Source organism: Gopherus flavomarginatus, chromosome 3 (assembly GCF_025201925.1).
Source record: "Gopherus flavomarginatus isolate rGopFla2 chromosome 3, rGopFla2.mat.asm, whole genome shotgun sequence".
In the NCBI taxonomy this organism is placed as follows: domain Eukaryota; kingdom Metazoa; phylum Chordata; order Testudines; family Testudinidae; genus Gopherus; species Gopherus flavomarginatus.
In genome coordinates, this window is record NC_066619.1 from 82,087,745 (window position 1) to 82,098,428 (window position 10,684).

Consider the following 10,684-nt stretch of genomic DNA (forward strand, 5'->3'; position numbering starts at 1 on the left):
AGTGATCATTTGCCCCCATCTCCAAACTCACCCTCCAGGCGGCAGAGTTCATTAAGAGAAAGGGGTATTTCTCCATGGTGCTGCAAGGCCTAGCAATAGATTTACTAGCATTAATGGGGATGGATTAAAAAGGTCCCTGTGCTGCCTGCTTCCCCATAGCTTACATTGAAGTTGATACCTGGGTATCTCCAGTTTCCTGATAGAGTTTGGTAGTAATGCAAAATGCTGTAAAAATACTGTTTCAAGTGTGTCCATTCTGAAGATCTATCAAAGCTAAAGTTCTCTGAGACATTAAAGATTGGCATGTTGATGAGATCCATCCTGCAACCTTTGTTGCTTTGCTCCTTCTGTTCTATTCCAGCACCAGTTAGGCTGCCTATACTTCTGACATGATACCATGTACTCCTTGCAGGACTGCTACTTGTTGATCAGGCTCCTGTACCAGACAGACTGGTGACAAAGCTTCCCTCTCAGAGGGATACACCAACTGAATTCATGATAAGATCCTTTAATACACAACCAGGAATGGCTTTTGTGAGCTAACGGTATGTTATACACATCATCACCTAGTGGTTGAACAATATAACATAGTTTAGCATTCCATTACACACACCCAAGCTAGTTTTGATCTAGCTATCTTTAATAAGAACAGCAGTGAAGCTGCAGCAGCATGGGTTAACACATGGGTTCTCGAACTGGGGGTCGGGACCCCTCAGGGGGTCACAAGGTTATTACATGGGGGGTTGCGAGCTGTCAGCCTCCACCCTAAACCGCTTTGCCTCCAGCATTTAAAATGGTGTTAAATATATTAAAAAGTGTTCTTAATTTATAATAGGGGTTGCTCTCAGAGGTTTGCTTTGTGAAAGGGGTCACCAGTACAAAAGTTTGAGAACCACTGGGTTAACCTCTTGAGTACATACGCAAGATTTAAACAGGGTGGTAAAATCCAATCAAGAAGACCCCAGAGCCTTGGAGGCCACAAAGGTAACCAGAAAGCTTCATCCAGCTGTGAAGCAATGCAGTGTGGGATACCAGTAGGAGGAATATCTAAAGCAGTATAGTTAATTCAACATAGGAATACATCCACACAAACCATATAGCAGTATATCTCATTTCAAAATAGTTATGTTTCTTCCAAAGCAAATAAAAGAGAGAGAAATAATAATAATAAAAACATGTGGGGACACAAGGCAGTTTATGCGAAAAAAATCTGAAGTTGTACTAAAAAAAAATATCAGATTTTCCTGTGTAGACAAGCCCTTACACACATGCTAAAATCTGCACACTGAGTAGCCCCGAGGGGAGTCAATGGGGCTATTCAGAATGTGTAAAGTTGAGCACATGTGTAAGTCTTTGCATGAATGGGGCTCCAGTTTCTATGTTCTCATTGATGTAGTCATGAATTGCACTCATTCCTTGTGGGCTGCTGAGCACATAACAAAATCCCAGATTTATAAAAAGGAACTTTTCTCTAACTTAGCAAAAATGTCATTCTTTTCAGATTTCAGTTATTCCAAGTACCTTTACATGTATATCAGGGTGAACAAAATGCAGAAATTATTTCCCACAAACTGCTCATGTTAGAGGCCTCCAAATTAGAGAACCAAAGCTCCACTGAAGGCTGCTTTTAGCCAAGAAAACTTCCATTATGTTCAATATGTTTTTTATAAATAAAATTTCAGTGCTACATGTTTTCATTTAAGAATGTATTTGCTCATGTGCAATTGTATGTTGCCCTGGAGTTTATTTAATCGTGGGCTGATGTCAGGGAGAGTGACAAAATGTCATTATAAAGAAAGTGACAGCATTCTATATACTGCCGTAAGAGCAACTTTTTCTTATGCCTGTTTAATAATAAATTCTTCTGATATTCAGATAACCAGTCAAGCAGTTTTACACTGTTTAAAGGTCTAGCGAAATTACATCATGCCATTTGTACCACACCTCAAAAATTGTAAACAAGTTATCTACAAGGCAGAACATCTGCATTTTTCTTAATTTGAACCTCTTATTTCTAAAACAATCCCTTTTATTGATTATAGCCTGTCCCTCATTTTTAGTTAAAATTATGTTGCAACATGTAAAGGTCAGAGGTTGCTGAAAGTGAGTGAATGCACTGCAGGTACTGATGTTGATTAGTAATTGACCTATATTTGGAATGCAAGTGACTAAAGTAGGGGGCTAGAGGAGTATGTGCTCTCTCCACCCATAAAAATTATTTGCCTGTGACACAGTGGTGAGTAAATGTTAGTATTATTCCTGCTGGTACTGTGACTGGCTTATTAAACCCATCCTAGGACGGTCTGTTTTCTTTCCACCCTGTAAAGCATGGTGGGCTTTTAAAGTACATAATTCAGCTGAGTTTCACTTTTCTGAAAATGTCTTTATGTTACTGAATTACAGTTTTATGTGGCCTGATGTGCCACAATATACATTACATCTCTATTCGCCGAGTTCTGGGCCAGATGGGATACATCCTCTTTCAGGCATCCAGACAGTTGTTATTTAAAGGGAAAATGTTACAGTTCAGCTTTTTCACAGGACAGTAACCATCTGATTTTAGTACTCAGCATTCACAGGATACATTTTAGGCCAAGTCGTAAATGTAACTCACAATGCTATAATGTAGTATGAAGTTGGGTGGTTCTTTTAATTTTAATTTCAGTTTTGTGCTAGCTCAGCTAGTACACACAGAAAATTAGGCACAGGGGAAGGTACTTTACATAATATACTCCATAAACAATAGTCTCACAAAGCAAAGCAAGCATTAGTTTTGTTGTGATGGTAGATCACTATCATTTATGTCACCCGTACAGTAAAAATAGGCCTGAGCTGCCAAGTCTGGTTTCAGGTCTTCTCTCAGGGGGTTGGATCCTAAGTTCCAGTTCAGGACTATTTATATGTACATAATAACCTTGGGATACATTTTCAAATTTGTGATTGCAAATGGAAACAATTATGATTAACTGACTATGCAGGTATGGATGATCCAGTTTCAAAAGGTCTACCATATCTACAAAATATCCAGATTTTCAGGAAAAATGTAGAGAATGGTCAGTATACAGCTATGAAGTAAAAAACCTAAGACACCTGGTGTCATTAGCATGTATGTATTTGTTTCCTCATTCACATCACCTTGTAAGGATATAACACACTGGCTGGCATGCCCCCAGCAGCTGGGAATGGTAGTATAGCAGGCTCTCCTCTCTTCACTCCCCCTGCTGATGACCCTGGTCCTGCAATAGTCTGCTTTTTCTTATGACTCAGTCCTGTGGCCAAGTAACCTAGAGTCCCACTCCTTCCAGGGTAAACCAGTAGTCCAACAAAACAAGTAAGCCCAAAATTTTACAGTCACTATGCCAGGCCACAGCCCTCATCTGGGACTCTTCATTCCTGGCCTCTTTCAGGCTTGAAGCCTGTACTTCCCCGCATGTTGTGGGGAAGAAGTAAGGGAACCCAGGTACCCTCTCTTGGGGGGTCCATCCCCAGGGCCATTCTTCCTTCAATTCCTTGCCACTTCCCTGGTCTGCTCCTATCTTTCCTTACCTATCAGTGCCCCAACAGATCTGTGAATGTTGCTGAGGATTTGTGGATCATCATTACTTCTTCCCAGCTGGCTACTGAGGTGCTTTCTCAAAGTCACTCCAAGCCTCTCTAGAAACAGCTATTGTATTTCAAACAGTCCTACTTTCCTGCCTTATGACAATTCCTCAGCTCTCCTTGGAGCTGGATTTGTAGCTTAGGCTATCTGTAGGGCCTTAGAGAGCTTCTCCTTCAACTGCCTCCTTTACCCCAGTTAGTCCTGGGGATCAGTAGAAGGCTGACCTGCTGAACACTCAGAGCCAACCGTCTGCTTTCATTGCTAGTCAACCTCCAACTAAGCCCCAGTTCAGCCCTTTTTAACTACTCCCTTTAGGCTTGACACTTACTGCAGGTGTAGCAGGGCAAGGCTGATTGCCCCCACAGGTTCTCCTTAACCCATTCAGGTCCAGTGGGAGGTTGGAACACCCCATCATACACCTATACAAAAAAACAAAGCCTCCTTCAAATAAATGGAGGCCTTTTCCTGTGGGATGAGCAGGCCTAAGAAAGGAATGCTGGGATAAAACTTGGGCTGAAGTTTGTTTTATTTTTGAGTTACCCTATTAATAACATTAAACCCCAGGATAAGAATGAATTTTGACCCTATACAGTGCATGCAGACTTTGATTTGGAACATGGTAGGTATGTCAGCTGATCACACCAAGAAAACAAAAGGAATGAAGATGGTTTCTCAGCCTTTTCATGGGAGCCCCAGAAGTAACTGAGTGATACAGGTAGCTTCGCTCTCCTTCATATGCCTAACATCAGCTGCATACTGTGAAGGTAGCTTCACTTCACTTGGCCACTATACCACCCTGATGGCTGGAATGTTTGCAATGGTTAATCACTACACCCTGGCCTAACCTCCACTCACTTTCCTAGCATGGACAACTGCTTTGATATTCTTTTTCAGTAGCTTCATTTGATAACTTATGTTTTTACTATTCTTTATGTAATTTTTTTTTACTTAATGTTAGATCTCAGAGTTCTGACTTTCATTCCTTTTTGATATTGCTATGATGTTCTCTTGAGCATCTCAGGTGCAGATTAAGGTGAAGCCTCTCCAAAGGTAGCAATAGGATCTGATACAGCCTTCTGAAACTCTTGCTGAAGGACTGGAGCATGTCAGGCACGCTATTTGCTCTCCAAAAGAGAATTTGATCAAGCAAAACAGGCTTAATCTTCTAGTTCCTGTCCCCAAGAGGAGTGAGTGCTGCTTTGCTTGGGCACAGTGGAACTGTTTCATTTATAGCACTGTCATATACACAACAGTTGAATACTTCATTAAACTGTGTTCATCCTATATTATGATATTACAATATATTAAAACAATGATACATAACTAAGAAAAATAGTTTTTAGTCTAAGGAGTTCGGTTAGACTCAGTTTTTCCTACCAGTTGAGGATACACCTGAATAAAGAAGGCTTATTGAAAGAAGTTTTTCTGTGCTTGCGATGCCACACCTCCTCATTTTCATATACACAATAGCTAACAGTAATGAAAGATGAAAAAAAGATGCCAGATGTTTGTCCCAGCCCATTGATGTGAAGAAAAATTTGCAAGGAATGTTGACATTTTGGCATTCAGGACATTGTTCTGATGGAGGCCTAAGTGGTGAAATGTCAACATTCTTCACTTTCTCTTATTAAAATATTTGCTGTAATGTGTAAATAAAGACTAGGGAGTTTTTCTTCATATCACTGTGCTGACACATCTGGATTTGGGTTTATATTGGTCTGCATCACAAGAAAGTCCTTCAAAGCAACTTCTTTTTTTAATGGAACCTCTGCAAAGTATGTGTGATGTTTTTCTAAGTAAGATTTTTGTTTGCATGTTTGAATAATCCTAAATATTTAATGAAAAGAAGAGTCTTTGGAAAAAAACCCTTAATTGAATCCTTAGAGCACTTAGCATCACCCTGTTCATTCTTTATGTAAAGTAGCATGCACCAAAATATTTGATTTGTTTTATCATGAGTGATACAAATGATACATAAAAATGATAGAGCTGCTGGGTTACCACCATTGTTGTGGTAATAAAACCATCCAGTGAAAACATCTTCCTGTGATATATATAGCCAATGCTTTACATCTAATCATTGCATTCAAAAAATAATACTGCATATAATATTACAAAATGATGAGTTAAAATTTCAATTTAAAAACCCCACAATATCCCCTGAAGGGGAAAGGAGAACATAGCTGGAACATAATTTTAAATACAGGAATCACCCAGACCTCTAGTGCTTTCAGTGTAAATTTACAGAAGAAAGGGATTATGAGAGGAAAATGATGTTAAGAGTGAGGACCTAGTACTGGGTAGGAAAAAAGTAACATAAAACAATGAAAACAATTCCAGCATTAAAATAGTTAGGTGCTTAGCAGAGCATACAACCAGCCACAAAAAGAGAAAGATAAACATAAGTCTAGATATTAGAGAGGTGGAAACCATAAATAGTCACTTAACACCAGTGAGTAAAAGTAGTTTTCCATTTCCTTTATTTCAACAGTAAATATTAGTACCTATAATCTGGGCCAGATGAATAGGGACACAAGCAGAGGGATGCCACACAAGACACCATCCCTCCAGATCTCACAACACTTTGACAGCAGCTGACAGGAGAGCTTTTCTTCTTTCCTTAATTAACACTGCACTGGGACAGTAGTAAGAGGCTGCTGCTTAAAGCAATCACTTCATAACTTCTGTCAGAGACTAGAGATAAACAGGACATGGCAAACTGTCAATCAGGGAAGATCAATATTAAACCAAATTATGTTTTCTCCCTTTGTACTTCTCTTGCAGCAGGGCCGGCTTTATGAATGGCAGGGACCGATTCGAATACCTGGCGGTGGTCCGGGGCTTTGCTGGCACTTCGGCAGCGGGGGGTCTGCTCCAGGTCTTCTGTGGTGTTGAAGGACACCCCGCCACTGAAATGCTGCGGAAGCCCCGGAGCAGACCCTTCCCCCCAACCCCCCCACTGGGTGAGTTAAAAAAAATGTTAAAAGACGCCTAAGGCACAGGACCCTCTTAGGCACGGGGCCCGATTCCGGGGAATTGGGAAATTGGCTTAAAGCCAGCCCTGTCTTGCAGTGATACTTATAAAACTGTATTTCATTAGACAATGGGTGACCATCTAAATTAAGACACCCTAGAAAAATTATTACAAATAATTTATTAAAGATGCGTATTCTAGTGGAAAAGCCTCCCAAGGTCCTGTCCTGCAAGGTGCTGTTCACACTCAGCCCCACTGATTTTAGTGGCCGCTGAGGGAACTTAGGCCTCGATCCTGAGAGAGACCTACATGTTGCAATGCTGTGAGATACAATGCCTTCCTTTTTGAAGTCTAGAAAACCATAGGAACAATGCTGTGATCCATAAAGCCTGAGTTAGGTGCCTATATGCATGAATGCTATCAGCACACTAGGTGGGGAGCTGCCTAAGATAGCCAATGGGAGATGCCAATGACAGAGGGGTGTCTTAAGCCCCTCCTCTCCCTCAAAGATTGGCACCTAACTCCAGGCTCCAAGTAAGTGCCTATCTCTGCTAGTGAGTCACAAAAGGGAGGCTTAAGTGCCTAAGGTGTTTCTTGCAGGAATGAGTTAGGCACCTGCCTTGCTTCCAAGAAGGCAGCTGGAGGAAGAGGAGGTGGTAGTGGTGGTTTTGCTGCCAGTACCCACCGCTTAACTTTTAGTGCAGTGGTTATAGCACTCACTTGGGATGTGGAAGATCCAGGTTCAGTTTTCCTACTCCCTGGCAGAGGCGGAGAAAAGTGAGACACCCCTGTTCAAATCCTAGCAGGAGAGTGCACTGGCCTCTGAGCTAAAAGTTATAAGTGGGTAGTGGTAACACCACTACCATCTCCCCTTCCTGCTGATTTGTGTAAATCAAGGCAAGTCCCTAACTCATTCCTTCAGGAAACACCCTAGGTGCCTAAGCCACCTGACTTCAGGTCTGGGCAGATGTCTCTCTTCCCCTGGTTCACTGATCACTCTGAGGTTTAGGCAGGAGATAGGTATCTGTATGCCTAGAAGGAGGCAGCAGCACAAATGACCAGATGCCAAAACTTAGGCACCTAGGGAATTTTTACCCTGAAAATGTAGGCACCAAATGAGTTGAGGTGCCTACAGAGTTCAATGGGAATTTTGTGGATTGCAGTGGAATTTAAAACTGGGGCTTAGTTACCTAACTCTTGGGTTTAGGTGCCTAAGTATCTTTGTGGAACCTACCCTCAGTACCTCACAAAATATATTTGACAATATGCAGGATTGGGCCCAAAGGTTGCTGCTATTCATTTGGTAGGCTTGGGATTCATTATGAACTTAAAAGTGTTTGAGAGGGAGGGTACAAAATCTATATTTCCCTTAATGAATGTACATTTCACTTATTAGCATCACTGACAGTTATGCATGTACATTTAAAAAAAGGGAATATAGACACCTAAAGTTGCAAAACTAAAAACATAGTAGTAGACTGCCACTGATTCATAACGAAATCTATTAGTATACAAGGAATGGAGACAGCTGAATTGCTGAAGTCATAGGTAATACTCAGCATGAGATCACTGCATCATGCACAATTGCATTCCTAGCTTGTTTGGTGATGTGTTTTTGGAGCAAGCTTGTGTGTTTTGGGCTAGAATGGTTTAGTATGAAGTGTAAAGGAGAAAAAAATCAATATTTTCCAGAGCTGTGATATGCATCTTTTGCCTCCAGAAGTTAGATCACCCAAATATAACACAGACCATCAGTTCTCAGGTGCAGGAAATAAGGTAGTCAAAAAAACCTAACATGCTTGCAGACTGCTAAATAGAGCAGGAAAAATATTTATGAGACATCCTAGGATTTGCAAGGCAGTAGCTTTCCTAAATCAGTTTTACCTATGTCATTCCTAAGTGTACAGTAAAATATTCAGAGACACAGAAAGAAAAAGAGAAAGGTGGAGCTAGAGAGGAAATCAAATCATTTAGGTTTTTTTCCCATTTATTTTATATTAAAACAGAGATAACTCAAGAAGAGAGTCCAAGGAAAGAAACCTTGATTTTGTGCTCAAAATCAAAGTAAAACAGTACAGCTAAACGTTTTAGCAAAAGTTTTATACTACCAACCTTTCCAAAGAAGTGAAATATTTTAGAAAGTAAAGCCACAGAAGAAGACAGTTACTGACTTATCTGAAAAACTTGTATTTGGATTTGTGAAAACCTCTCCACCATCCTAAGAGGTCACCAATTGATTTGTGCAGGGCCATAGCAACAAAGAATGTGGCCCCCTCCGAACATATGTCCGGGGCCCCTTACAATGCAGAAACTGGAATGCGGTATTTATTTTATACAATATACAGGGTTCATATTATGTACACATAGGCCTACAGTGTACATGTATTCCATATTTATGCAAAGCGCTTCTTTCGAGCCTTGTTCTCCGCAAATTGGTTAATCAATGCGTCATAGTCCAGAGATCTGGCAATCTTGTTTTCGATTGAGATAACTGCAAGCGCAGAAAGCCTGTCATCTGTCATGGTTGAGCGCAGGATATTCTTGATCAGTTTCATTCTGCTGAAGCTCCTTTCAGCACCAGCGACAGTAACTGGTGTGGTCAGAAGAATTCTGATGCAAATGCAAAGATTCGGATATATCTCCTGAAGGCTGTTCTTGTATATGTACGTTAAAAAATTGTTTGCCGTGACAAGTCCTCTCTCTTTCTCGATGACATAAATAAAATGATTCAATTCCATTATGAGTTCGTTGGCATCAATGTCTCCCATTTTTCTTTCAAAATTTTTGCTGTGATTCTCCAGTTCATTTTCTCTGTGACACTGCTTCAGGCTGTTAGCGTTGTACAGAAATCCAAACAACTTATACCACTCCACGAGTTGGTCAAATCGCGACGAAACAGAAGATATGGCCTGATCAGTGAGAACAAGAAAGAACTGCGATTTGAATTTTTCTTCAGCAGAAAGACAACTCGAATCATCAGCACATTCGTAATCATTCTCTTCTTACGACGCACCCTGGTTTCTGGAAACACCTGCTCAATACCCATATGCTCTGCTATTTCACGTGCATTTGTGACCACAGAGTTATATCCTGTATTTCGATAGTCTTCCAAAAACTTCATTGTAGCAGCGACTTCTGCCTGCAGTACGTCAATTGACACATCTGGTGACTGAATTAATTTGCTGATTTTATTGACGTGAAATAGTATATCGTACCACGTGTACACAGTCAGAACAAAAGGCCACGTAGGAACATGGTCTAAAAGCGCACGGGCTTCTGTTGCTGTATTGCCATCTTTCTTTTCGAGCGCATATTCTCGCAAAGATGAAAAAGCATTGCACAATTCTTCAAGGTGATAATGCAATGGCTTCACAGCATCAATTCTCGACTCCCAACGAGTGTCCGATAACCCTTTAACAGATATTGGCATATGTTCTTGAAGTATATCCCAACATGAAGGTGAAGAAGAAAAGATAACGTATATTCTGTTAATCAGACCGAAAAAGTCAACGGCATATTTCGATGACTTTGCCACGTCTGAGATCACAAGATTCCAAGTGTGAGCTCCACATGGTACATACAAGGCACGGTCATTTATTTCTAGCATGCGGGCTTCAACTCCTTTATTCTTTCCTCTCATATTTGTGCCATTATCATAAGCTTGGCCTCTCATATCAGCAATGTCTATTCCTAAGTTGTTCGCCTTTTCAAGAAACGCTTCCAATAAGCCCTCGCCAGTTGTATCATGAACATTAAGAAAACCAACAAACGCTTCATGAATATTGACACCATCTTCACCACTGCATTCAACAAAGCGTAACACCACAGACATCTGTTCTTCATGTGACACGTCGGGAGTACAGTCCAAAATAACTGAATAATATTTTGCTTTTTTAAGCTGCACTATGTTGGCCTCTTGAATGTTACTGGCAACAAATTGAATCAGCTCGTTTTGGATCTGTGGACTGAGGTACTGAACATGTGTCTCTGCCTTCTTAATCCTCTGTAAAAGTTCGCTGAGGACAGTATCATACTTTGCAAGCAATTCAAACAGTCCCAAAAAGTTGCCATTCGAAGGATCGCCGAGCTTTTCATTACTTCCTCGAAAT